At 42.2% G+C, this 24,138-nt stretch overlaps 1 long non-coding RNA gene across 2 annotated transcripts in view; it reads right to left on the bottom strand.

Moving 5' to 3' along the window:
• LOC142491027 (uncharacterized) overlaps positions 1–24,138 on the bottom strand; it is a 192,780-nt gene that overhangs the window by 146,621 nt on the left and 22,021 nt on the right. Inside the window, exons 1-2 of one of the 2 annotated variants that reach the window (XR_012800230.1) lie at positions 16,102–16,169; positions 4,794–4,972 (exon numbers count right to left, since the gene is read on the bottom strand). This is a non-coding gene — a long non-coding RNA (uncharacterized LOC142491027). Of the gene's footprint in view, positions 1–4,793; positions 4,973–16,101; positions 16,170–24,138 lie in introns of those variants that run through there. The other variant, XR_012800229.1, reaches the window with a different exon arrangement.

Genomic DNA, 24,138 nt, shown 5'->3' with positions numbered 1-24,138 from the left:
GTGTCAGTGCCATTGTCCAGGTCAGTTATGGCAAAGTTGTGCATTCAAATTATGTTTTTTTATATTTATATTTTATTGGGGGGGGGGGGGGGGCGGGGGGAAGCATGGGGGCTGCTACCAGTCCAATAAGTCCATGTGGGAGATTGAGGTGTGTGTTTCAAATAACTTTATCAGTTGCCATGTAGTAGGTGTATTTGTTGACAGGTTTTTATCTATATTACCATTTGTAGATAGCAATAGAGGAGGAAGTGCAGCAGCACTGGCTGAGGTTGCTGTAGCCAAATAAAGAATAGGGCTAGTAAGGTAGTGTTCAATACAAAGTGCAATAAAACTGAATACCGTATAACATCACATTACAATAATCTTTAGTTTGAATGAATACAGTACATATACCAAAAATACTGTACAGTACGTAATACAAGAATGTACTCCTTCCTCCTCCCAGGTTCAGCCAGCTAAACAGGGGCAGTCAGCCAGCTCAATCCATGGAATACAGGGCCATCCAACCAGTCCTAATGTTGTGGGGGGGTGGGTGAGGGTGCTGATGTTGAGGGTGAGGGTTTTGTTGTAGGTGGTGATGGTGTTGTTGTTGTAGGCGTTGGGTGCTGTGGTATGTATGTATTATGGTCATTATTTATATAGCGCCATTAATGTACATAGCGCTTCACAGTAGTAATACACGTGACAATCATATAACAATAACAAATAATACAAATAACAGATCATGGGAATAAGTGCTTCAGACATAAAAGTAAAATTTTGGAAGCGGAGTCCCTGCTCTGAGGAGCTTACAATCTAATTGGTAGGTAGGAAGAACATACAGAGACAGTAGGAGGCAATTCTGGTAAGTGTGTCTGCAGGGGGCCAAGCTTTATGTATCGTGTCTAGTACTATCCAATGGTCAGGGTAAGTATTGGTGAAGGAGGGTGTTGTGGGTGGGAGTCTGGCATGGTGGGGGAGTTGTGTTGTTGTGGGTGATGTGGTGAGGGGGTTGTGATGGGTGAGGATATTGTGGGTGGTGGGGTACTGTGTTGTTGTGGGGGATGATGGTGTTGATGTGTAGGGGTGGTTGCAGGTGATGGTATTGTTGTAGGGGAATCTATGACCCATTAAGTATTCAGAAATGTATGATGCTGCAGTCTGAGCAACAATTACCTCAAGGAAGTAAGTTTGATTCTTGATACCTGAAGATACAAAAAAATAGCACACCATTATCTAGTTCAGCGGTGTGCAAACTGGGGGGCGCAATATTTTTTTGGGGGGCGCGGGCCGTTGCAGAGGTCCCGTGCTCAACCCCCAGGCATTTCAATTAAATGCCTGGGGACCGCACGAGGCCTCTGCAACCTCTACTTACCGGGAATCTGAAGGATTCAGCACACGTGACCATGGCAACGTTGAGTCAAATGACGCAGCGGGGTCATGTGACGTCACGGTTTCTATGGTAACATGACGTCAACTGACGTCACGGGTCACGGGACTTGACCCCGCAGTGTCATTTGACGCCGCACGAGGTAAGGAGGGGGGCGGCCAACAGAGAAGTTAATGCAGGGGGAGTGCCGCAAAAAAAGTTTGGCCGCCCCTGGTCTAGTTGATGGAAAAAGGGACAGGGTCAAGTCAAGATACACTTATTGTTCACAACACTGAAATCAAAATGGGCTTACCTTCAAATATAATTATAGTTCCGTGTCCAAGTCTAGAGATTTGCCCCAACACATGAAACTTAAGCGTATGCTTAGGTTGAGGTTTCTGGGATAAACATCACTAAAATGTACGCAAGCTACTGTACATCTACCCCCCCACCCTGATCTATTAACTTAGTCTTTATATATTATCATAAGTACAACTTTTACATCTACGTTTGTTGGTTCATTTTACACCATCAACACACTCTGCTCTGATATAAATTATAACACATCCTTTGGAATGTTAGTGTATATACAGTAACCTTCCGGATAAAAATTGGTCCAGAATTAACTTTATCATCAGAATCTGGCACAGTGTAGAATTGATAGACATCCTCATTTTGATAAGAATAGTTTCCATTTTGAAAGATTAGTTAATTATGCTACATCAGTGCACACCACAGCTATTTTAGAAACTGCCACTCAGAACCACTTTTCTAACGAGTAGCTAGAGAAAGATTTCTCTCTCTAATTCCTGTTCATTGTCAATGAAGTAAAATGACACAAAAGGAGTTATTTGCATTTGAATGTTTAGGTTTCCAGGTCTGCAGATTTAATGATTCAGTGCTCTGCAAAATTAACACAAGTCTTATGGATCATGGATAAAAAAGCGAATGAATTACAGAACAAAAGAGAGACACCCTAAAGGTAGAGATCAATTTTGCTCAACATGTTTTTTCTGAAAGGTTCTTGATGAGTCACTGATATCTAAATCCCTCTATTCATCCCAAGTAGAAACGAGCAAACAAATTCAGACACACCAAAAAAAAATCCCCTGCACATACTGTACTCTGGTAACCTTATGGATGTATAGAGTCACATGATTTCAGAGTTACAAAGTAGATGGACTTGAAAAAAAGACATACAGTACTGTATGCTAATGGAGTTCAATATGTTGTATTTAATCGGATGTTAGATAAAGAAAGGGGAGTTCCCGCTCTGCTATTAGATATGAGTGGTGCACTGAAGAATCAAAGCTATATTGGAAAAAAGGAAAAAAAATAGGACACAAGGTGTTAATGTATATCCCCACACTCCAGCCAGGTATAAGACGGAGGTTTGTTTGATTAAAATAGGGTTCAGGGGGGAAATCATATAATGTATGAAGTATGGTAACAATGTTTTTGAATAAGGGAAAAGAGAATGGGGGTTTTAACCATCCCCCAAGCTTGATATGTTTGAAGGAAAGTCCTAATGTTCTAATTTGTTGTGTGCAAACGATTAGGAGAGAGACATGTAGACTGTTATGATTTTATTAATAGTACCATGTGTGTAAATGCATAAATGGGCATGCCCTTGTGTAGGTTATAGTTATGTGAGGTGGGGGGATTTACATGACAGGCAGGGGACAGGATACATTAAAAGATTCACCCCGCTAGTTTATGACCCACCATTCCGAAGGCCTGGGTTTTAATGGACCCTGGGGAGATGCTCTCCAGGATGTATACAAAAAGTTAGAGCTTCAAAGGGGTTAAACAGCTGGCCAGCAACTGGGGGGATTATTTGACCAGAACCAGATATTCTGTCACTGAGCAAAGGGGGTTTGGCCAGGTGGCATTATAAGCTGGTGCAGGCCATGGGGAAGTTGTTCTCTGCTATAACATCATGAAGGAGGGGGTGGGGGTGAAGAGGAGTTTATCACCATCACAGATTTGAACCCCGCTCAAGATTCATCAGTTCTAAGAGATCCATCTAAGCTTTCATGAGTCCAGCAGTTCCATCTTGGGTGATTCAACTGAGATTCAGTCCCATTTGGGAAGTTCCAGCTCTGAGTAAATCGCCTCCATTTCTCAGAGGCTAAGTGACCCGAATTCAACAGCAAGAGGCCACAGGAAAGAAAAGTGGCCAGGAATTATTTTGCTGTGTGGTTGCAACTAGAAAGATTAGTTTTGGTATCCCAGTTTCCAAAGTAAGTGTGTCTTTTTACTGTATTTTTGTGTAACATAGTTGTGTGCGTTCATTAGGTGAATAAATGCAATTTATTTTTACCCCTCTGCTTGCTCAATCAATGATCCCGGTAATTAAAAGGCGTAATAAGCTGGGTCCATAGTGACAGATATTCTCTCAGATTCAGTCTTTATATCCTGCCAGGGCTATTTTAACAGGCAATATGTGTCTGTAATGCCCAAGGTTGGATATTATTTAGTTGCTGATATTTATGCAGAGAGTTTTTTCTGTCTGCTATATATGAAAGATTGTAGTGCACCAGTATAGTATGTACAAAGGTACTCTGTTATCTTGTGCAGTATATATCCCTGTCATCTGTATTAGTTGTTAGACCACTATTCACATATCCCCTATTTAATGAGGGATTGAAATGGCTAAATACAGACATACCGCTGGTTAGCAATCATTGCAGCCAATAGCATACCCTTATTTACACACAACCCACTATAGAGTGGCTTATTGTAGTTACAACCATGCAGGGGTTAATAAAAACAGTGTTCTATACACATACCAGAGATATCACTATATGTAGTCTCAGTGTATCGGTCTCACTGTTAGGGGAAACACCGTCTGCTGTTCCTGTACGGAAGCTGGCTGTTAATCACTGCAGACCCGGTGGAATTGCTACAGAGCCCTTGTACTAGATAGTGGGATCCACGTATGGCCCACATCTTGGTTAACAAGCAGCTAAACAATGTATCGTGCTGTAAAGAAACAGACCAAACAACTACTTGTTGGTCGCACTACTGATGTCACGCTAGCATCATACCCGATGCGCATTTCGTTCCTTCAGGAACTTCGGCGGGGAAGGCATGTCCCAATTTGAACATCTTTGTTGAGTGTCTCTAACTCTGACTCAATACAAGCCAGAGCTGGATACAGATTGGCCCACACACAGCAGGGGGCGTTCCAACCAATATCCACCCCTTAGAATGACAACCTCAGAGTTGCAAGGCCCGCCCTCGAATATTGCTACAACATTCAAGGCTGAAATACACACAGGCCTAAAACTGGATTTAACCTTTCTAACAGGACTGAGAGAGGAAAGGCCCAGAAACAGAAGTTACTGCTGGGAGGCTATGTTATATATATATATATATATAAAACACATCCCCCCCCCCTTGGAGAACTGACCTAGATGCTACAAGTGTGTGTGATGCATACCTGTTTGCTCAGGAGGGCTGAGAACGATCTGCGGTATATTGAGACCAAGGAAGGCTTAGTTCTTCACCTCTGATATTCTTTCACAGTTCTGCGCGGATCCAGCTATAGTGGGCTCCAGGATATTCTGGGGATCAGTCCCCACCACTGCATTCTGATTCTCCACTGCTCAAGAACTGACACTGAAGTAGAGTAAAAAGGAACATGGAGCTTTATTGTAGACACATCCCCTGCAGATCTTTGACACAGCGGATGCAAGTCCAAAGGAACAAAGGTCCCTGGGGTGGGCATGCTTTCCCCCAATGGGGAAGACTGATAGCCCTTGTACTCTCTCCTCCTCCCAGCACAAGACTAACTAAGTTTGGCCACTCCTCTTGTTAGAATTCCAAGAATCTAAATGTAAAGTAACAGATCCCTTATTCCTTTTTCCCATTCATTTCATGATATATTATCCTATTCATTTCACTGTAACCCACAATATTTTCCCATAAATAAACTTCTAATGACTAAAATGTACTGTATTTTTAAAGTTTGACATATTTTTAATTAGTGCAAATAACAGTTTAACAAAAACCACAGTGGCAATAAATGGGTTAATTGACTAATGTTTGTTATTATTTAATTACAATGTGATGTATTTTATTTTGGGGATTTTTTTTTTTAGATTGCCCATTCATTTCCATTGTGGTAATCCTTGTCCCCATAGTGGGCATAGTTAATACCCAGTGACAATCAATGAGTAGAGGGGGTGGAGGGTGGGGTAGTTGCCCTGGGAAGGGTGGTTAGGCCTCCCGGGTGGGTAGCATGAGGGGAGTTAATCCTTTAATAATCATAGCAGTTAATAATTTTTTATTTTACTGCCGGTGCCCACATAAACCGTGGAGTTGTGGATGCTAAAAATGAAGATGGCCTTCACCCTGGCAGAGGTAAGTACAACTTTTATTTGCTATGTGCTAGCTAGGTAATAATTTATTTTTAATGATTAGATAATAGGGATTTTGCTCATTAATGTACTGTACGTGATTTTGTTTTTTTTTAGGGGGGGCACAGGGGCACGTCTGGAGTGCAGATGGTCAGGCATCCGGGTCAGGATTGGAGAGAGTAGAAGGGTCAGGTACTTGCCGAGGTCTGAGGTAGGAGCCAGTAGAATGCTCAGTTTAGCCATGGTCAGGGGTTGGAGCCGGTAGAAGCATAGAGGCCCGTAAATCGTGGTCGGGATTGGAGAGATGCGGAAGTTCAGAGGTAAGCCAGGTCGGTAAGCCAGAAGTGCGAAGTCAAAAGTAATAGCCGGGTTGGTACACAGGAGGTCAAACTGAAAGCAAGGCAGCAGGGAACAAGACAAGACAGGACAAGGAACCAGGAAGTGGGAGAACAGCGCTAACTGGAACTATGCTCAGCCAAAGTGCAAGATAAGATAAGAAAGCACTTCTTGTTTTGTTTTGTCTCCTAACAGCAACACACAAGCTCCATGGAAAGAGTAAAAAACATGTTGTGTAAAGGTCAATTTGTATAAACTATAGATTTTAGTTTGCACAATGGTTTTTGGTTATTTTCCATGATTTAGAAGTCACCCCATACAGTATGTAGGGGCATAATTATTTGTATTTGTGTATAAGTAATCTCTGCAATTTTATTTATGCAGAGAGCTTTTTCTAAGCTTTCTCCCTGTGCGCACTTGTAGGTAATAAACTCGCTTCATATTTCTGAACTTGTGTTGTAATATTTTTTACATCTTTCACAATTCTCTGAAGGAGATAGGCTTGTAACCCTGCCCCATAACAGGGCAGGTCTGATACTGATAGGCATCACATTAACTGCATGTGACACACCCAGTATCCTCCCCAAGATGAAACTCTTAGATTGTTGTTAGGCCCGCCCCTGCAACAATAAGCTAGGTCTGCATGAGGAATTAACCCTTCCAGTTCCTGTCCCTAGCAGGACTTATACTGTTAGGGCCCAAGAGAAGAAATAGCGGCCGTAGGCTATGCTATATTTACATAATGTGATAGAGCGGGTACTAATTCCTACTCTCCCTCCTAGTCCCAGGGCACAAAAAAGTTGGGTAAGTGGTGATAGATAACAGTTTTAACTACAGTAGGTAACCTACAGCATGAATTACACACATTCCGTCAGCACATATTTTGGTGTACAAAATAAAGAAAATTGGACTCAGTAATAATATATGCACCTGAATTGAAAACTGGTTAAGGACAGACAACAGAGGGTTGTTATAAATGGAACTTTTTCAGGTTGGGCTAAAGTCGTGAGTGGAGTACCTCAGGGATCGGTACTGGGACCCATCCTTTTTAACTTGTTTATTAATGACCTTGAGGTTGGCATCGAGAGCAAAGTCTCCATCTTTGCTGATGATACTAAATTGTGTAAGGTATTAGAATCAGAGGATGACTAGGAGAGACTGGAATCATGGGCAGGTAAATGGCAGATGAGGTTTAATACAGATAAATGTAAGGTTATGCATTTGGGATGCAAGAATGCAAAGGCGACTTACAAATTAAATGGGGATAAATTGGGGGAATCTATGATGGAGAAAGATTTAGGAGTGCTTGTAGACAGCAGGCTTAGCAATAGTGCCCAAAGTCATGCAGTAGCTGCAAAGGCAAACAAGATCTTATCTTGTATTAAACGGGCAATGGATGGAAGGGAAGTAAACATAATTATGCCCCTTTACAAAGCATTAGTAAGACCACACCTTGAATATGGAGTACAATTTTGGGCACCAATCCTAAGAAAATACATTATGGATCTAGAGAGAGTGCAGAGAAGAGCCACCAAATTATTAAAGGGGATGGGCAATCTAACATGAGGAGAAGCTAGCTAAATTAGATTTATTTACATTAGAAAAGAGACGTCTAAGAGGAGATACAGTATGATAACTATATATAAATATATCCGGCGACAATACATGGAGCTTTCAAAAGAACTATTCATCCCACGGGCAGTACAAAGGACTCGGTCCATCCTTTAAGGTTGGAGGAAAGGAGATTTCACCAGCAACAAAGAAAAGGGTTGTTACAGTAAGGGTAGTTAAAATGTGGAATTCATTACACATGGAGACTGTGATGGCAGATACAATAGATTTGTTCAAAAAAAGGTTGGACATCTTTTTAGAAAGGAAAGGTATACCGGGATATACCAAATAAGTATACATGGGAAGGATGTTGATCCAGGGATTCATCCGATTGCCAATTCTTGGAGTCAGGAAGGAATTTATTTTTCCCCTATGAGATATCATTGGATGATATGACTCTGGTTTTTTTTGTTTGCCTTCCCCTGGATCAATAAGTAATTATAAGGGTAAAAGGGGACGATAGGCACTCTGATAGTGTTAAATTTATGCAATTGCAGGGTGCACAGAACAAAAGGGGACCCTTATTCCCCTGTTTAGTACTAACAAACCTACGTAAGTACCAGCACTCACTGTCTAATAGCTAAATGATGAAAACAGTTGTAATGCAGAAAATCCATATACAGCTATTAGCTGTATTTAGCTTACACTGAATGTCTGCTATCTATTTTCAGGGGTGTCTGATTTGACCAGTTATAGGGGAAGGGAGGCTTATGGAAGTACCTCTGGGACCTTTTGGACCAGGGGGAATGGGCCAGATGAAGAGGTAGTTCCTCTAAACGTCGCCCCCCTAGCATACTTTCCGTTCTCCGTTTTTGGGTATATTCCTTGTGTTTCATGTTTTTTCCCCTTTTCCTTCCCCCCCCTCCCCCCCCCCCCCCGCCTACCCGATCACTATGTGACATGCCCATTTGTGATACTGGTTTCTGCAAACACATTTGATTTATTTCTGGTTTGTTTTATTATTAAATGGATTATCTGCATTACAACTGTTTTCATCATTTAGCTATTAGACAGTGAGTGCTGGTACTTACGTAGATTTGTTAATAAGTAAGTATAGATATAGGATAAAGTATCTGTTGTCTAAATTTAGCATAGGTTGAACTTGATGACATAAAGTATGTCTGTTTTCAACCTCATCTACTATGTAACTATGTAACATGTACTCTTTTTAATTATTAGTCACGTTTGTTAGCTCAATCTAGAAATGTGCATAACATTTGTTTGATTGTTAACAGAATAAAGTGCTCACGGTAGACAATGTTAATTTTTTGAATACAAAAAATGATGTGACTGACTGTAATTTTTTCCAGTCAATTAATTACCCGTACTTTTTTCTTACATTACAATGAGGGTTTAAAAATAAACATGAACAGCGGAATGGATTTAGGTTAATCCCACCAGGGGCTATTTTAATGCTGCACAACCGAGCCACATAGGGGGATTTTATCTAATCCGCATGGAATCAAGTAAAAACAATCCATCTGCGGATTTTCCACCGCGGAACAGATTTTAAAAAGTAGACCCGGGAACTACCAAGGATTTGGACTGATTCGCCCATCTCTACTGAGGAGTATGACTGAAAGAGCAGATGAGGTTGCATGTAAATTAGATTGAGATGGTGGTGTAGTACTGAAATGTAGGCTTATAAATGTATAAGGTTATGGATTTTTTATTGAGCATAAGTTGTTAGAGCATTTTTTAATGTTAAGTTCTCAAAGTGGCAGAGCTGAATTCAGTTCTTCTTTTCTTGTTCATCTCCTCTGCAACTCCACAGGCATTTAAAATGTGGCACAGCCAACACAGACAGACTTAAATACTCCTGTTATCTACATCCCCTGTCATCTTTGTATACCTGCAACATGGGGTTCATTTGATTTGTTTTGTTGAGATGTATTAAAGACTCCACTACCACAAGAAAAAAAAAGATTATCATAATGTGCTTATATACTATCACGCAGCCATTCTCTTATTTTTATGGTTTTTTTTAACACTGCTAAGCGCAAAGAGACACTAAGTAATTAAATTTAAGGAGGAACATGAGGTGACAGAAACAAAGAAACAAGCACTTCATGAAGAACAGATGGCACTCACGGCTTTATTCACAAAGCTTATCTAAAGGATTTAATTTTTCAAAAATAATACAGTATACTTCTAAAACAGTATGCTCTATTTCTACAACTACTGCTGCATTTTGCAGAATTACATTTCAGACAGCTTTAAGATGGATTGTGAAACTACAGAAGAAGAAGGACAGCTGCAGTCAAAACATTTGGGAGAATACAACAAAAAATAACCAAGAAATGATAGCATGGAGAATACTTCTTTTTATTGAGTTGGGGTGCACAGGTGATGGTTTCATGGCTGCTTGTCCCATGTTGACACGCCCTCACATTGACAAAGGCTGCCTGTTGCATATGTAAAAGTTGAACTTTATGCCCTATTAAAACACCTTTTGTATCCAAATCCGTTGTGCCCATGCTGAATATCTTGCTGCTTGTCCCAGACCATTCTTTGAGTGTTTCTTATACAAATATACGTGTTAGAAAGATTTCTCTGTTGCAGGGTTGTTTGATTCAGGCACGATTAAGGGGGCGGGGGGTGTAAGAGATGTGTGCAGAGGTACACTAATGGAGACCGATTTGGGTGAAATTAAAACATGGCTTTGTTGAGCCTGTCCCTTAAAACACTGTACAGCATACAAAAGCAAAATAAACTAACACCTACTCCACTTTGGAGACTAAATAGACAGTACATGCCCCAACTATCTGTGACTGGCTGGATAGGCCAGTTCCCAGTCCAAAAATATATAACATATTTATCAGGGAGAAATATATAAGAAAGTCTTATCTGTTTGTGTTGGTCCGACGTCTCTGGTTTCTTCAGATGCAGTCATTTTAGTCCTGCTGCTCCCAGGAAGTCTCTTGTCAGCACACAGCCCTGGTGCTCCTTTGTATTTGCTCTCCTTTGTCAGCACAGTTGTGTGCTAAGGAGTCTTTGTACAGGCTTTTCTGCTCACCTGTGTCAGCACACGTTTGTGCTAAGGAGTATCTGTGTCCTGTGTCAGCACAGTTGTGTGCTAAGGAATCTCACTTAGCATTTTCCCACAGGAGGCTTTTCTATAGCTCTGATTAGCCGGATGGAGCCTGGTTAATTGACTGGCTGTAATTAACCAGCTCCCTGCTGGATTCCTCAAAGCATTTAGAGGCAGTTTTATTTGAACAAGGATACAGGGGGTATTTGAATTTGTTTTAGTGGTTCCAGGGTGCTTTAACGGAGTTCAACCACGCTGCTCTCCTTTCCAGGGACCCCCTGATGTCTGTTCAATTAACCATTACATCTCCCAGGAAAAAATATCTAATCGCAACCTTGTGGAGGGCCAACAAACCTGCAATACTGTATTGTGACATTGAGACATACTGTACCTGCATGGTAGTATACACTATATTAACAATGTGGTTGACAGACGCAACCGTATGATCTTGTTAAAAGATGTACTGTAGTAAAAGCCCAATTGGTGGAACAGAAATAAAGAAAAAAAAAAAAAAAGAACAAGATAAAAATATACAGGGTTGTAATTTTAAAATACATTCTTAAGGTTCCAAAGCTTCTTAGATACCGTGTGCCAGAGAGCAGATGTTTCTAAAGAAGCTGTTGTTTTCCCTTGTCTTCTTTTAAGCTTTGTTCTATAAATGCTCCAAAAAGAAATACTGTGTATGGACAGAGAAAACAACGTGTTATAGTGTAGTATTTCAATAAAAAGAATATGCCAAGTTATGTGAAATAACACTAACAAACTAATGTCTCTATTATGAAGCATGGAAATCATTACCCCTTGTGGCACACAGGCCCGTTTCCCTCCCAGGATCACTCTTTAATTTGTAGCTGGAAAAGTTGTATAAGTGCTGACTTGACTTGTTTGGGCTCCCACTAAATTGTGTCAAATATGAAAATGAAAATTATGCCATTAGCAAGTTGACAACTGGAAATAATGATGATAATACTGGTGGTGTTGGTGATGATACCTATGCCATGTGCTGTACAGCACTGGTGAAAAGACAGTCAGTAAGCAGCAGCCCAAGTCTTAGTCTTAGCCCAACTCGCACTTTTCACTACATTTCTTTCACTAGATCCTGTAGCGGTGGCAGTGGCTGGAAAAACAAAAAACACTATTCTGAAAGTAAGGGTCATTTTGTTAAACCCTTTGGCCAAAGCATTATAAGCCTGCAGCAACTTCACAACATGACCATTATGCAGGTCTGTAAGAGATGTGTGCAGAGGTATGAAGATAAGGCTTTATTGCCGCCAGTCCAGTCTTTTTTGTTGCAGTGCTCCGGCTTTTTTCTTTTTTATCTACAACTAGCTATGTAGACGGACGCATGCCCTATCTGGAACAGATACAAAGGCAAAGGAACTTTCAGTGAGTATATCTCACTTCATGGCAGCTGCTTTTTTTACATATCACGGCAGCCAGTGTTGCGGTTACCACAGCTGGGACACAGATCAGAGTGGAGGAGAGAGGAGATAGGGGAGGTGCTGCGGATTGGAGACGCAGAGGAATAGAGTCACAGCTGATCAGCCCTCCCGACTCTCAACCCACGTCACCAGAGAGCCCTTACTGATACCAGCAGTGTGTGTGAGTGTGTAACAATGTGTGTGTGAGTGTGTGTGTCTGACAGTGTGTGTGAGCCTGTGACAGTGTGTGAGCGTGTGACAGTGTGTGTGAGCATGTGACAGTGTATGTGTGTGTGTGACAGTGTGTGCGAGTGTATGACTAGTCTGGGTGGGTGACTGAATGGGTGGGGGGACTGACCTTGACTGATTGACTGGGTGGGTGGGTAACTGTGTGTTGACTGTATGGGTGGGTGACTGTATTTATTGGGAAGGGCCATTCATTGGGAAGGGAGGGAGCCCGCCTGTGCAGTAGAGAGTTCGATGTGGTCCAGGTGCTGATCATGAAGTTATCTCCTACTTCTGGGGTCCTAATATGCACGCGTCGCCGGGCAAGCCTGGCTCCGTCAGCTCCCATCATTCGCGCTCCAACAGCTCCCTGTGGCTCGTCCTGCGGGGCTGCCGGTGGCCGTGGGACGTTGTCAGAACTCCCACGTCGGATCTTCAGAGTGGCAGCAGGACAATGCTTCCCCTTCCACCGCATCCCATGGAGTGAGGCAGACGGAGCTCTGGAATGCACGCCATATGTCCTGGAGTTTCATTGGCATTGTCAGGGAGTCCCTCTACAGCTGCTTGTGCGGTGCGCACCAAACTGAATAGGACTGCCCGCTCGCCCTCAGCTGCCTCCTTGCGCTACACAGTGCCGCGTCTGCTCCTATGCTGCCTCCTCATGTCCTTAACGCCGTGTGACATCATGACATCACATCACATCTAGTTGGCATGGCAACACAGCGTCATTTGACCCCTCACGGCCATTTTCAATGCGGTTGGAGGAGAATGCAGGTAGTTGAAGGCTGAGAAGGAGGAAAATGCCGGTAGACACAGCACCACACTGCCGCAGCAACCCATCGAAACACCTAGCCAGCGGATAAAATGCAGTCGCCCCAGGCGAGCGGGCAAGTGCATTTGTCAAGGCCTGTATATAAATTATATTCCACTTTAAACCAAAAACAGAATCCAAAACAATTTAGAGGCAAATAAACATCTCTTAAATTATTAATCTACTTGGTACTGTATATAAAGTAAAATAATGGAGTTAATGCAATTAAGATGAGTGCAATTATATATTTTTCATTTTAACAGTCAACAATACAGTGTGCAAAAATAATTCAGCAATTTATTCTTAGAATTAATTGTGAGATGTTCACTGAACCTCTGGGGAGCTTAAATTATTATTTTTGTGTTTTATGAACTTCAATTAGTCAGTTATATTAAAAATGTTCCTAAGATACGGCATCATTTTTACATTTATATTCTGTGACATGATAACTTGAAGTCTGAATTCATTCAAAGATTGATTGAATTTAATAGAGATGAGAAACATAGTATATCATTTTTCTCAACCAGCCATCTTAGTAATAAAACTTCAAAATGTCAGAAGATAATGTTTATAAACTTAAGGATGGCATATCCAATGCTGCATGGAGTAATCAATCATTTGTTCATTTCCTCCAAGATGACCATGATTTAAGTGATGTTACGTGTGAAACCTCTCATTCTCTTTTCTAGTAATGTGTACTATTCTTGCAGTTAATTTGTTCTGCTGTCCTACAGTACGTGATTGCTTATTTAAATGTTCTTAATTTTTCTTGCCTTACTTTTTCAATATTTTTTCATGGTGACACAAAATCTTGAAGCAAAATACTGTACATCTAAAGATAAAATATGATGTTGGAGGTTTAAGTAACCTGGCAAATGCTAAAGAGTGTTATTTTATTATTGTGTGTCTGCATCATAAATATTCACTGCAAATGTATGATGTGACGGCAAAGGGGTTGAGGGACCGCTAAAATAAAGCGTAATCCCGGTTCCTGGTCCATGCCGTCCTACACTGGGGCTCTTCTGATAACTAGATCCCTGGGCTACACTGTTGTTACATGCACGGTATCCCTTTGCATTCTATTAAAAAGTGTGTGCATTAGTCCTGTGTGTAAAACTGTATGAAAAGTATTAAAAAATTACACGCAGTGCTTTTTTTCTAGAAAAAGAGGAGGGGGAACTCTGACATGAGGATGAGCCCAGGGAGAAATTATTATATTAAGTTACAGGCCCCGTTATGGGGTGTTGGTATCACCGCCATGTTAAAATCCTGTGGGTCACATGACAGTAGGATGTTAACATTGCAAGAGATCCTGTAACGGGATGTGGCAGGATGGCCTGTAGGCGAGTTCAGACAATAATCCACATGTGCAGTTTCAGGGTAAACCAAATGTTGAGTGGTTTTTTTTCACAATAACACAAATAAACATTTGGGCACACTGCCCCTTTAAGGCAAAACAAAACTTATAAAAAGAACACCTACTCTCCATAGGGAGCTCTTGTTAAACTCTCAAGGCCCTATCTATCAGACTGGATGGCTTTGTCCAGTTTCCAACGCCTAAACATATATCACAATGGTTATGAAACAATATGAAAGTCCTTACTGTATCTTTGGTTGGGAATCTCTGTCCCTAGAGAGCAGTTAAGAAATCCTTCTTGATAAGTGCTTTCACAGAACAGATCTGTAGTTTGAGCCAGCCACCTACTACAAGCATTAGCCTCCTTATCAAGCTGGTTGTCAGTTGTCTCAGCTTACTTCCTGATTGCCCAACTATTCTTACTGGGTTAACCTTCTGAGTGGTGGATGAAGGACTCAGATGTATGTTTCCCAGGCATAATTATCAGTACCTGACTTGACCCTGTCACACGGGGCTTATATCTCGGGAAGCATGGGGTTCCTGAGGCTGAAATAAACTTTGTTCAACTCAGGAGACCCCCTGCGTTATGTTATGGCAATGTACAGTAATGTCTGCCCACCCGAGAGGCCTAAACAACATTCTGGGGCTATTACTCCCTTTACGCACCCTCTGCCCCAATAAACCTGATATTCTGCTTTAACCCCTTCATTGCTCTAGCAGTTAGCCGTCATTTTCTGAAGTAAAGGTACAGTGGTGGGTTTTGTATTGGTACAGTAGTTAGAATGTATTTTAATGTTTATTGTGGGTAGAGGGATTGAGTGAAGGGGTAGTTGCCACAGGGTGAGTGGTCAGGCCTCATGGTAGTGGGAGGGGTAACCCTTTCATTACCATAGCGGTTACTACCGCTAAGGTAATGGTAGGATTAACCCCTCCCAATGCCCTCCTGAGGGGCCTAACCCTGGGAAATTACCACTTCACTCACCCCCTCTTCCCCCAATAAACATGGTAGTCTGCCTTTAACCCCTTAATTGCCTTAGCGGGTTAGCCGCTAATGTAATGAAGCTGCTTACATTATATTTGTATTCATAGTGTGCGTGAGCAGGGGGTCTCCTGAGCTTAACTGCATTGATTTCAGCCTTAGGGCCCCCTGCATTCTGAGATACAGGCCCCATTATAGGGTGCCGGTATCACCGCCATCGTAAAATTCTATGGGGGCTATGCACTAAGCTCCGATAAGTCACTTTTAGAGCGCAAAGTGCTCTTCGATCGTGATTTTTGGCTCAACCCGATGCACTAAGCAACGCAAACAGGCACTTTGCGCTCTAAAAATGACTTTTTCAGGGATTTTTTCTAAGTCCAACTTTGCTCGATCGCAGCCCTGTTTGCGTGAAATTCTGCCCTTAAGCGGGATGCACTAAGCAACGCAACCTTAGCAAACACAAAAGTTGCGTTGATCAGAACACGTCAGGTCAGAGTAGACGCTAAGAAATCTGGACTTAGAAAAAATTCTTGCTTTTTATTTTTGCATGCGCAAAACCCATACAGCAGGCCGGCGGGTGTCCCCGGCTTATCCCGCGGGGGTCCGACCGAGCCTTACCTTTTACAGGCAACCACGATGAAGGCCATCTTGATCCTCATCTTCATTCTGCCCATGCCCCTCCGGTGCTGCAAAACATGCACAACAATTACAATAGCCAATGTAATGTCCCCTAACCCCTAACCCCTTAATCACCATAGCGGTTATTAACCGCTACAGTCATTAAGGGGTTAACCCACCCTCACCCACCATTCAGGAGGCCTACATACCCTCCCCCACTAACCCCCCACCCCGTGAGGCCTAACCACCCTCACCCACTACCCACAAGGGAGGCCTACCCACATACTCTTGGGGCCAATACCCCCTCCCCCCACCCCCAGTACCCACAATAAAAACAACACACTGCCCCACAATAAGCATCATTCTATTTATTAAATACAGAATTTATTTATTCTATTTATTAAATACATTACCCACCCCCTGTGCCTCCCCATAAATACATGATTTATCCTTTTACATACAGGGTTCATATCCCCCCACGAGAGTCCCCGGCGGGCTGGTGGGTCACATGACAGACCTTCAGGGTACCAGCAACTTGTTTCACACAGGTTCTGGAGGCCTGTTGGTGGGTCCCGCCAAGCGCCATGGCCCCCAGGTGGTTTCCTTGGGTTACCGTGGGCCACAATTGGGTCCCCACGGTAGGCCTGCGGATGTCTGGGAGCCCCGGGTCAGACCCACAGGTGTCTGCGGGGCCTCGGGTGGTTCTCACGGGGGTCTGGGGAACTCACGAGTGCGCAGTGCCCCCACGGATTTGGGACCACCACTTCATCCCCGCACCTACGGGTCCGCGGTGCCCCCACGGATGTGGGACCACCGGTTCTTCCCCGCAGACTACGGGTCCGCGGTGCCTCCAGATAGGGATAATAGATTATTTGCCCATTATTAAACACATTAACTAGCATATTCAAATAAATAAAGTACTACTGACCTCATCAATAAGAAGCCCCCGTCGCCAGCAACATCCTTGTCTTTCGTTGCCCACAAAATACATAGCCAATACATAGCCAATACATTGCAATTACATTCAGATATCAATTAACCCCTTTAACACCTTATCGTTTAATAACCGCAAAGGTAATGAAGGGGTTAAGCCACACTGGGCCGATACCCACCCTTCACCCATTAAAATAGCATCCATACCAGTTACCATAATTTCCGGCGTATAAGACGACTTTTTAACCCTGGAAAATCTTCTCAAAAGTCGGGGGTCGTCTTATATGCCGGGTATCGTCTTATACGCCGGCAAAGTGCGGGCAGACGCGGCTTCCTTGATTATTTTTTCCGGCGTGCCGCGCGTCAGCCGGGCGCTGGTCACGTGCGCCAGGCATCCCGAGGATGCCAGGCATCCCCGAAGACGCCAGGCATCCCAAAAACGACAGGCATCCCCGAAGGAGGCTGCAGGTAAGGGTTTTTTTTTTTTTTGTAGCGTGGAGCGGGGCGGAACAAGCAGGGGTCGCGAGGGGAAAGGAAGGGGGAGGGGAAGATGCGGCTAGGATGGGCTGGCGCACGGCCACGTTCGGCGCCAGCCCGTAATGATGCGTGGAGCAAGACGGGCAAAAGTTAGAATAGTATGTGCTGGCACAATATGGTGGGGGGAGCACAAAAACGACCGCGGCGCAGGCGCACATGGTCGAGATCTGAGAGGCAGAGAAGGAGGTAATAGGATACAAGGGCGGGCCAGACGGGTGAAATAGGCGTGTTTGCGCTACCGCTCTGATAGTCTTGGAGACAGGGAGGGCTGGGCAGGCAGGGAGAGCTGACCAATACATGCAGGTTTTGTATACAACAACCATCCAATCGCCGGTAAGGTACATCGCTTGCCGTGATTGGCTGGTTGTTGTATACTGGGTACCACATACAGTACAGCACCAGTATCTGTACCTGTTCATACAGTACAGCACCAGTATCTGTACCTGTTCATACAGTACAGCACCAGTATCTGTACCTGTTCATACAGTACAGCACCAGTATCTGTACCTGTTCATACAGTACAGCACCAGTATCTGTACCTGTTCATACAGTACAGCACCAGTATCTGTACCTGTTCATACAGTACAGCACCAGTATCTGTACCTGTTCATACAGTATAGCACCAGTATCTGTACCTGTTCATACAGTATAGCACCAGTATCTGTACCTGTTCATACAGTATAGCACCAGTATATACAGTACAGTATACAAATGTCCAACAGTCAAAGCCCCATCATGGCTCCACCAGCAAGAAGAAAGAAATATGAAGCCAGTTTCAAACGTAAAGTTGTAAACTTTGCCATGGAACATAATAACTGCGCTGCTGCAAGACAATATGGAGTAACAGAAAAGATGGTTCGGGACTGGAAAGCAAATGAAAAAGCATTAAAGAGTATGCCAAGGAGTAAGTGTGAATTAAGAAGAGGCACCCCACATTGGCCAGAACTCGAAAAACATGTAGCAGACATGGTGAATGAGCATCGCCAAAACGGTTATGTGGTGACACGAAATAAAATACATTTGTTTGCACTTCAGTGGGCCAAATCTAACCCAGATCACAGCAACAGATTTAAGGCCACTGTATCCTGGTGTACTAGATTCATGGGAAGGCATAATATGGTACTGAGGCAAAAGACTAAAATTGCCCAAAAATTACCTGCAGATCTTGATAGCAAAGTAAGTAGTTTCCATCGATACGTAATACAACAGCGCACTAAACATGGCTATGCGTTAAGTAGTATTGGAAATATGGATGAAACTCCAATGAATTTTTATATGGTTGGAAATAAAACTGTCCATCAAAAAGGTGTAAAAACAATTTTAATTAAATCAACAGGACATGAGAAGTCCAGTTTTACAGTGGTACTAGGATGCACAGCTGAATGCGCCAAACTGAGACCAATGATTATTTTTAAAAGAAAAACAATGCCGAAACTCAAGTTCCCTGTTGGTTGTTTTGTACATGTGAATGAAAAAGGCTGGATGGATGAAGAAAGGATAAAGCTATGGCTTGATAATGTATGGAGCAGGCGACCAGGTGCACTTATTCAAAAACGTAGTCTACTGGTGTGGGATATGTTCAGGGCTCATTTAACTCCCAGCACCAAGCAAAGGCTTGCAAGACTAAACACAGATGCGGCAGTTATTCCTGCAGGATTGACATCGTTGGTACAGCCACTGGATGTGTGCCTAAACAAGCCATTTAAAGATCGCATTCGAGAACAGTGGAATGAATGGATGGTTAGCGGTGAAAAGTCATTCACAAAAGGAGGAAACATGCGTTCTCCACAGTTGGATGTTTTGTGCAAGTTTGTCATAAAAGCCTTGAATGATATTGATGCAGAAACAGTAATCAAGTCTTTCAAGAAGTATGGCATATCAAATTCATTAGATGGTATGGAGGATGACCACTTGTGGCAAGATGAAGAGGAAAAGGAAGAGGAAGCCGAAGCTGAGACCACACCATCTGATACAGAATTCGATCCATACGATGACTGCCTTGCAAATGTATCACAATATGTCATTGATGTACTTATGGTATCAGATGACGAACAGGAGGATTTTGAAGGCTTTGAAAGGGAAACTGTCACGCCAGCAAAACCTGTAAAAATACCGTAGCTTGCAGTTATGATGGGCGTTGCTAACTCGCCAGGGACTTGCCCGGCACTTGCTCTCTCTCTATTGTTTGTTATCTTCCTCCTATCATCATCAGTTCCAGTTTGGTTGACAGCTTAGAAAACAAACAGCATGGCAGCTCCCATGGGTTTATTGTCTTATCCTTCCTTTCAGCTTTAGAGTTAATTAGGAAAAGTTTAATCCAGTTGCACTGTTTTATGTTTACATGTTTCATGACAAACAGCCTTATGTTTATAAGTGACAGTTTTCCTGCTAAGTACCTGCATGTCATAAGCATTTGAATTAAAATTAATATATTGAAATCAAATCTGATGTTTTTTTAATTTTTATTTGGTTGGTGTGTGCGTTGGAAGAGGGGTAGTCTTATACGGCGAGTATATCCCAAACTCTATATTTTAACTGGAAAAGTTGGGGGTCGTCTTATACGCCCAGTCGTCTTATACGCCGGAAAATACGGTACACAATTAACTATAGCAACCGTTAAAGAGAACAAGTTACCATCATACAAAATAGAAGGACACCAAAAAATAAAATATACAAAAGCAAGCCTCACCCTGACCTAAAGTACACCATATAATAGCAAAAATTACATCTATCTAATTTAAAAATACATGACACACACATTTATGCATAGCAGCATAGCCAAAATATTTTAAAACACAGCAAATCAAGCTTTTAAAACAACATAATTTCTTACCCTGTATGTATATATCGATCTAGACATACATACATACATACAGTGGCAAGAAATGATATACCAAAAATAAATAAAAACACATGTAAAAAAGCTTTAAAAAAAAACAAGTTAAATAAAATACATTCCTTTAGTTCACTTACCATTACTTGACCCACTCACCGACTTCCGTTGAACAGCTTACCCTCGAACCAATCCACCACGCACAGGAACCCATAAAATAACAAACCATAAAATAATAAACATTAAAATAAAAATCCAAAACAATCCACGGGTCTTCTATTTGTAATCCATCTTCATCTGTATTCTTCTTTCTTCTATCTGCGGCTCCCTTCCGGGGTCTTCGTGTCTTCTACGGCCACGCCCTGGCCTTCTTCTTCTGTAGGAGATCCTTCCTCCTCGGTGTCTGCCTTCAAAATGAGACGACATATGCTTTTAAAGGCCTATGATGTCACATTTTCGTCATGGTTCCCACGGCCCTGATTGGGCCATGAAAACCATGTGTTTTGGCCGAGAAAAAAAAAATTATGACGTCACTTAAAGGCAATGAAAGCACAGCCAATCAGAATGGCTTTGCTTCAATTGCCTTTAAGATGACGTCATTAAAAGAAACATGGCTGGCCTCACATGGTACGGTAGCCAATCAGAGCATGGGAAATACATGCCAACTCTGTACCATGTGACAGGCTTTCAAAGACGTCACATACGTTCTCCCCAAGCCTCTGTCACATGGTCTACTAGAGCCAATCAGAGTTGGGATGTATTTCCCACGCTCTGATTGGCTAACGTACCATGTGAGACCGGCCATGTTTCTTTTAATGATGTCATCTTAAAGGCAATTGAAGCAAAGCCATTCTGATTGGCTGTGCTTTTATTGCCTTTAAATGACGTCATCATTTTTTTTTTCATCGGCTAAATCACATGTTTTTCACGGCCCAATCAGGACCGTGGGAAACATTTGACCAAAATTTGACGTCATAGGCCTATTAAAGCCTATGTCGCCTCATTTTGAAGCTAGTCGCCGAGGAGGGAACATCTCCCCTCCTAAGAAGAGAAGAAGGGCGTGGCGGAAGAAGCCAGAAGAAGATGGAAGAAGATGGAAGAAGATGGAAGAAGACCCCAGAAGACCCCAAAGAAGAAAGAAGACACAGAAGTGGATTTGTTATGGTTTTTTATTTTATGGCTTACCTGTGGATTTGTTCCTATGCTTCGGGGTCGCTTGGATTTTGGAGACTGGACATCTAATGGTGAGTAAACAAAAGAAAAGTTTATAATTTTTACTTTTACAGGTTTTTATGATTTTTCATTCATGTCTTTTATTTTTTCACTCCCATTTAATGCCTGTTAATGTATTTATGTATATAATACATTCACGGACACTCAATACTCAAGTGTATTGTATGTGAATTTTGTATGTAACTGTATTGTATTTTATGCTGTATTTTTTGCCCCTGTATGTTATGTTTATCTATCTGTATGGATAGACATACAGGGATAATAATTGATTGTTTGGCTCATGTTTAGGTTCTTTTCATGTATGGATAATGTATTTAGCATCTTTATTTTGTCATTGTTGTGAATAATGTAATTTCTATTTAGCTAATGGCTTCTTTATGGTACTTAGATTAGAATGATGGTGGTTACTTTAAATTAGAATTGTTTTGGCAATGGTGTGGCTTTAGCAATTGAATAGGGAATTGTATAATTGATTTGTATTGTATTGTAATTGTTTGAGGAAATTGATTAATTGATTGATGCTAATTGTATTGATGTTGGTTAGTTTCTAATTGATTTTCAGGGTGGCATTGGTGGTTAGGGGACATTGTTCATAGTGTATTTTATTGTTACATATATTTTGCATTGTGTTACATGATGCACAGATTTATTGCATCATGTACACACTCAATGCAATTGTGTGACATTTCATATACATTTGTGGAGCTGCTGATTTGTTGGCTTATATTTGCAATAGATGCTAGATTTATTGTACAATGTGGTGATTTTAAGATTAAAAATTCATGTTTTGACTTGCGCATGTTTTATGTGTTTCATAATGGGCAAATAATATATTACAGTATCCATATCTGGATAATAGTTATTTTGCACATTATTGTACTGTATGTGTTGGGGGGGGTGTGTATTGGCCCCAAGGGTATGTGGGTAGGCCTCCCTTGTGGGTAGTGGGTGAGGGTGGTTAGGCCTCATGGGGTGGGGGGGTTAGTGTGGGAGGGTATGTAGGCCTCTCGAGTGGTGGGTAAGGGTGGGTTAACCCCTTAATGACTGTAGCGGTTAATAACCGCTATGGTGATTAAGGGGTTAGGGGACATTACATTGGCTATTGTAATTGTTGTGCATGTTTTGCAGCACCGTAGGGGCATGGGCAGAACGAAGATGAGGATGAAGACGGCCTTCATCGTGGGTGCCTGTAAAACGTAAGTGTTAAATGTTTTGACTGTATTTATTGTAATTTAAATGTATTTAAAATGGGCAAATGCATTATTATACATATGTGGATAATAGTAATTTTGCCCATTACAGTACTGTATGTGTTGGGGGGCGGGGGGGATGTGTGTTGTTTATTGGGGGCAATTGTCCCCAATAACCATGCTAATGTGCCTTTACGGCTATCCGCTAAGGTAATGAAGCAGCAGTAATGTATTTTTAGTAATAGTGTGCGGGAGCAGGGGGTTCCCTGAGCTGAACCGCATTGATTTCTGCCTCAGAGACCCCCTGCTTCCCGAGTTACAGGCCCCGGTTTGGGGCATCGGTGCCAGTGCGGACGCCATCTTTAAAGAGCCCACATCGCGTCTTGGACGCTATAAAGATGGCGGCGGCACTGACACCCGATTCCCCATACTGGGGCCTGTAACTCAGGAAGCAGGGGGTCTCTGAAGCAGAAATAATGCGGTTCAGCTCAGGGGACCCCCTGCTCCCACCCACTATTATTTAAAATACATTAATGCTGCTTCATTACCTTAGCGGATAGCCGCTACGGTAATGAATTATTGTTTATTGTTATGTATGTTTTAATACTAGTGTAGCTGTGCAGGGGGTCTCCTGAGCTGAACCGCATTGGTTTCAGGTCCGAGGACCCCCTACTTCAGGAGATACAGGTCCCTTTATGGGGTGCCGGTATCCCCTGCAGAATGTAAATAACCCGATCACGTGACGCGGGAACTTTAAACTGCAGGGGATACCGGCACCCCATAACGGGGCCTGTAACTCCTGAAGTAGGGGGTCCTCGGACCTGAAACCAATGTTGCCCTCTGTTGCTTAACTTTATCTTGCTTGTATCTTCATGTAATCCAATGGTTGATGTGGTATTCTCGTAAATGTTCCTTATAATATCAATGTCTGCTTCTTCTACACTTTTTTTTCTTAATGCCTTTAAAGCTGCTATGGTACAGTATATAGAGAATCAAATGCTTTTTTGGTAATCACCGAATCTGAAAATGACTGGTAGAACATATTTCTTACATTGGGAAATTACTTCTTGCATGGCTTGGATATGGTCTATTGTGTTATATCCACTAATCTGTTTAAATCGATTTGTGAGTGTCTTTGTAAAAATGGTGTAAGTGATTGGAAGTAGAGTGATTGGTCTGTAGTGCTTAAAGTCTTCTTTGTTTTCTTTCTTATGGGTGAGGATAACTACTGTATCATTGTTCTGGAATTTTCCTATTTTAAAAGCATCTTGTAAAAACTTTTGCAAGTCTTTCCTCTATTTCTTCCTCAGC

Source organism: Ascaphus truei, chromosome 3 (assembly GCF_040206685.1).
Source record: "Ascaphus truei isolate aAscTru1 chromosome 3, aAscTru1.hap1, whole genome shotgun sequence".
Classification (NCBI taxonomy): Eukaryota; Metazoa; Chordata; class Amphibia; order Anura; family Ascaphidae; genus Ascaphus; species Ascaphus truei.
Note: the sequence above shows the minus strand (reverse complement) of the source record. Positions and strands in the feature narration are given on the sequence as shown.